Source organism: Cupressus sempervirens, chromosome 2 (genome assembly GCF_028749045.1).
Source record: "Cupressus sempervirens isolate cs-2001-9-10 chromosome 2, ASM2874904v1, whole genome shotgun sequence".
Classification (NCBI taxonomy): domain Eukaryota; kingdom Viridiplantae; phylum Streptophyta; class Pinopsida; order Cupressales; family Cupressaceae; genus Cupressus; species Cupressus sempervirens.
In genome coordinates this window covers 72,723,961-72,730,057 of record NC_143119.1, presented here as the reverse complement: position 1 = coordinate 72,730,057, position 6,097 = coordinate 72,723,961, and positions in this window count along the sequence as shown.

The following is a 6,097-nucleotide window of genomic DNA, read 5'->3' as shown; positions in this document are numbered from 1 at the left end:
AGATGTCATCTATGTGGAGAATGTAAATTGTGTAAGAACTCACTTCAGCAAAATAAATACTAATGTGAGATGTTATGTATGAAAAATGATAGGACATTTGGCAAGAAATTGTATGAATAGAGATACAACAAATTCTGGTGAAGAAAACAAAGGGAAATCAAAGATTGAAGAGATCAGAACTCAAATGACTTGGAAATGGGTAAGGAAATCAGAGGAAAACACAAGGCAAGACAATGAAGCTATCATCATCCAAACCAATGAGTTGGGTGAGGCATCCACATCCAACTAAGTAGTCAAGAAAATGGCTAGAACTGAGAATTCAAGGAAGATTCTACATAAGTTCTAAATATTTAAGAAAGAATAGTTCAAACCTATATATTCAGATGCACATGGTTAAGCAAGGGAGCTATGCTCTAACTGAGTTACAACCCAGTTGTAACTGAGTTGTCAATCATCTCTAAGCGAAATCAAGTTAGAAACCAATTTGAAATGAGTTATTTGATAATTAGTTCATGCTGAGTTTATGATTTGAAGACCTTGCCAAGTCATCCCACCTACCATTATACCATGCATTTATGAGGCCCTAATTTTTTTTTGAAAATTCTCATAGAAGGTAGAATTGAGGGTTTATTCCGTCACCTTGCATTTAGATTTCAAATTGTGCATAGCGATTTCGAGCCCCCAAGCGATCAAGAGAAAATTGTTGTTGGAATCAAAGTTGCAGGAAAGGTTATCTATTGTTGCAGATTCTTAATTCACTAAGTGGTACGACATCTAGCTCCAGTGCAAAACTGAAGAAGGGTTCTGAGATGTTGTTGAAGAATACAATATGCAAGGCACCAACATTCAAACTCTACCCTGTAATTACTTAACAAAAAGATCTGTTGGGAGCCCACACAATTATTCCTCCAAAGGTATTGTTGATAAACGACATTAGATCATTTTATCATTGCACTATTTAGGAGTTAGGTTTGTTTGAGCTAAATGAGGCATACAATGCACTATGCGAGAATGGTGTGTTGAAGCTTGAGCACAAACATCTGGAAGTCAAGGGTTTGACTTATGCCCTGCATATGCCACAAAATTTCCAAGTGAAATGGATCAAATATGTTCTTAGTAGGGTCCATGACATGTCCTTTTGGATTGAGAAACCTGTAAAGATTACTAAGAAGATGATTCGCCAAGTTATAGGTTATCCAATGTTGGATAGACCCAAGACAACCACAACCCTAACTTGTGGTGAGCTTGCTAAGAAAACCCTAGTAGAAAGGGACAATAGGGGCGTGAAATTGAACAACATAACTAACGTGGAAATCAAATTCAAGATTCATGTTATAGCTCACAGGATCTATAGTTCAAGCATGTCAAACAATGTACCTTGTGAGGTAGATGACTTGGCCTATAAAGTAGTGAAGAACAAATTATTCTTTGACCTTTCTGAGTTGCAGCTAAGCCAACTAGGCAAGAACATGGAAAACATTTAGGCATCGAAGAAGAATGTATGTAAGTTTGGCCCTCTTCTTGTATGTTTATTTTTCTATGTGCAAAAGTTCTTTCCATCTAAGGGTAATGTGGTCTAGAGTAATGACAGACCAATTATTTATCATATCAATGATTTCATAAATGAATTGGGAGAAAATATTGATGGTATAATGGATGCACATTTTGAATTTTTTTAAGAAAAGATGCAAAATAGGTTCAAAATTCATCAAGAACTAGTTGAATAATATGAGCAATACATTTGCTTCCCAATTGACTATGATAACATTCATATTCAGGCAGTCATACCTAGGACATTATGGGTAAAACCCTTGGGATATGAGGTGAACATTGATGATACTAAGGATATCATAGATGCTCTTTTGAATGAGCAAGTTGACCCCAATGTTGGGTGAACCCACAATAATGGGTTCCACTTTAGTGGGACGAAGATTTTTTTTTTTGCAAAATGTGAAAATCGTATTTGCCATATGTTCATGTGAACACAAAAAATATGTTCGCAGCGAACATATTCTAAAAAGTGTTAACTGTGAACACATTTAACAATATTAAAGAATGTTCACACAAACACTCTTAATTAAGAATTTTCATGTGAACATATGCAACGCTGAATTTCAACATAAAAAAACATCATTTTTACCAATTACTGATCATTTTGTTAGAAAATTTTTGTCCACATGTTCACTGCGAACATGTGTTTGCAGCGAACATATTTTAAATGTTCATTGCGAACACTATGTTCATGTGAACATACCAAATTAAAAAAAATTTGCTCCTTTTTTCTTCAATTTTTTTTTTTTCTCTTTTGACACCCATAATTGCAAAAGAATGATCTCCTACTATAAAATAAAAAATGCCAAAATGTGCTACTCAGAGCAAGCTTTCCAATGACTATAATTATAATACATATTTTAATCATTAATACTTTCAAATATGAGTTTAACTCATCATAGGTTTATTACCGATTAAACATCAATTGACTTCAACACTTCGAGAAAATTAGTAAATTAGGTCAAAAAAATTTGAAAAATATCTAGGAAATAACCTATTGAGATAGCTTTCTATTAAAAAAAAAAAAAAGATTTATGATAAATTGACTTCAAGTTATTTGTGTCAAAATGAACGTATGTCTGAATTATGATTGGTGTCACTTCAAAACTTCATAAACTATACAATATTCAACCAAATTGAATCAAATCAAATGAATCCTCTAGATATTGATGTTACAAATCCAACACCAAATGAATTACCTCATTATCTTTTCTAGAAAAAAAGTTGTGTGTCAAGAGGACTATCACTCTTTAAAAATATTGAATTTTATTATGTACCACTTTTTGGAGGAGAAGAAAAAATTGACATAAATAATTTTTTTTTTAGATTAAAAAATATGGTTACAAAGTAGGAAAAGAGTACTAAAAATCACTAGTTTATGTCATCTTGAAATTATTTATAGTTTTAGAGATATAGTCACTCGAACGTGAAGTTTATTTCAAAAATATTGATTTCAGTGTCAAAATTGTTCAAAAAGTGGAACCCATTATTGTGGGTTCACCCTGCTACATATTTTGGCACATATGAGGAGGCCAAAACCAAGATATATTTAGAAACAAAGATTCCTCAAATTTTGAAGAAAGGAAAGAAGAGAATGGAAACCATCAAAAATAAAATTAGATAAGATGAGAAAGAAGAAGAATGGGAAGAAGAGGAAGAAGAAGCTCCAAAGAAGAAAGGGAAAGTGATAAAGACAACACCTAATAAGGTAGCTAACCCTATGATCATCACTACAAGGAAGTCCAGAAGAAAATTGAAGCTTTGGGATGATGAAGAAGAAGAAAACACTCCTATCATTCAATTGAAGAATCCCCACTATCCTTTGAGTAGAAATTGAAAAGATTGAAGGAAGGAAGAGGCATGGTAGGATTCATGTACATCAAATATGAATCTAGAAGCAAGGATAAGTAGAAGCAAATAGAAGATGCTTTGGTTGAAAAGATAGCTAAATGGAAATATGATCCAAATGAGCTAAAGCGCCAAGCTCCAGAAGTCCTACTCAAGGTTGTAACACAAAGATGGACCAATGTTGTGAAAATAAGGAAGGACATTAGAGAGAAAACATCGAAGAGCGTCACACCAAACTTCACAAAAGGATAAATCAAAGAGGCCATGACAAAGCATGAAAATAGACAAATTCCTAGATTTAAAGTATTTCAAGTTTTGTCTAATAACATAGAAGAGGTTGTTTAGTCCACAACAAAGTTTCTGACAACCATTTTTGAGGAAAAGAATAAGATAGAAAAAGATGAAGAGCCAGATGCACAAACTATAGATGAGTCAAATACAAAAATGATGAAAGCAATAGTGATTGTCTTTCTACCCTCTACTCCAAGCCAAGTCATTGCTTCATCTAGTGCAGAGAAGACAAAGAAGGAGAAAGAAAGTCTTCCATCCACCTAAGTAGCAACCAAGCACCAAACTTTGACTGCCTCTAGGAAAGGCTTAACCAAGAAAAAATCAGAAAAGGATGAGGACAAGATTGACAAAGAAAGCAAAAAAGAATCTAAGAGTCAACCGAGTGGAGAAGAGAAGAAGGATGAAGATAAAGGCAAAGAAATCAGAATTTCTCCAAGTGCGAAGGGAAAGGAAAAGGAAAATATTTTCGAAGAGATAGATCTTGATATTGAGATTGTGATTCCAAATTGAGATCAATCCAATCTATCTACTGAACAAATGGAGATTTTGAGTGAACTATGGAGGAAAAAAGCACAATAGAGGAAATTAAAAGTAGACAGGGATAGAGGAAAGGTTATTGAAGATATCAAGGACATATTTATGGATATAATGCAAATTGAAGTATATAATAAGGACAATATTATTGAGTAATCAATTGATATTGTACATAAATTGAATAAGGATATAGATGGCCAGGATAAACTTCTGCAAAGGGCCGAAAGAAAAATTGAAAATAAAATTTTGGAGAATGTAGCAAAGAAGCCATTAATCAAGTGGAATTGTCCACTCTTATTGGTACATTAGAGGGAGTCGTAAATGATGTTGTCTTTTTATTTAGAAAATGATGTGATACTTCAATTTTCACCAAGGAAATAAAGGATAAATTGACTAAGATTGATGAAAACTTGAAGAACAGTGCTAGTCAGTTAGCACTTAACTTGAGTTCTAACTCCAATCATTTTTTGAAAGTCATATTGTTGAAAGATTTACAAGAAGAATTACTAAGGGAGGAAGCTAAAATTGGGGCAATAGTATCAGACATCCAAAGTATGATACTTCCTCACATGGATGTGATTCAGAAACATCTTGCACATACAAAGACATGAGGTCATGACACAAACTTTTCAGTTGCAGATCTCATAATGGAGTTATCAATTGAACTTCAGATTGAATTACACATTTTGAAGGTATTGAAAGAGAAATTGGATAAAACTATGTCTTTAGTTTTGAAAGTGCATCATGATTTCCTCAATGATTTTGGTATAACCTTGTAAAGATATGTTTATGGCATTTGTAACAAAAACAAGGGGGAAAATATAGTAGATAATATACATAGAGGAAAATGTATAGAGGAATATGTACAAGGGAAATGTATATGTATATATAAAGTAGATGATTAGATGTGAAAATAAACAAAAATAATTTTGAAAAACCCAAAATTCAATTCAGTTGTGACCGAGCCACAGTTTTCAGTTCAAACCGAGTTGCAGAACCAAGTGCATGGAGAGGGGGAGTTTAATAGACAACCTTTTAAAAAGATTTTGGATTGCTGATAGAGCTACACAAGATAAGTTTTTTTGTCACTAATGATAAAGGGGGATATTGTTGACCTTATGGTAAGACATATTGTTAATTAATGACAAAACACTTAAGTCATCCAGGAAGGTCGGTTAATAATGCAACCAAGCTTTCCATCAGACAACATGTTTTAGTGTTTCCCAAGCACTTCAAAGATATATTATGTTAACCAAGCTTATAGTATAAACATAATTAACAATGCTATCAGTGTGACCCAATTTCCCAGTGTGAACTGAGCTCATAGAACTCACCAAGTTCTCAGTATGAATTAAGCTACCAGTTCAAGTCAATACAATCCAATGTCACCTAAGTTTCAAAGTGTTACTTGAGCATCCAGTGTTACCTAAGTGCTAGAGTATCACCCGAGCTCACCATGTTTCCTAAACATCAGCATGACACCAAAGTGCATAGTATGGCTCGAGCATCAACATTTGGCCGACTTGAAGCTATAATTCAGTTATTGTGAAGTTATCTCTTGTGTGAGCTAACTTGGTATGAATTTATTGTTTGATGGATATATAAGGAAGGAAAATTAGTTTATCTAACATTTAATATGTGGAATACATGGAAGATGAATCATTGAAGGAGACTTGTGCAAATAAGGGGTATGAAAGAGTAGTTTGATTAGTAGGCTACTTAGCAATATAAAGGGAAAAGCAGAGACTCGCAGTTAGGTGATCATATTTATTCAAAGGATCTATTTCAGAAAATAGTGTTGCAAAGAAAAGATCAATCTACTGATTCATCCTAATAGGTGCATCAGTCAGATCCTCTAACTTGGTGGACATAC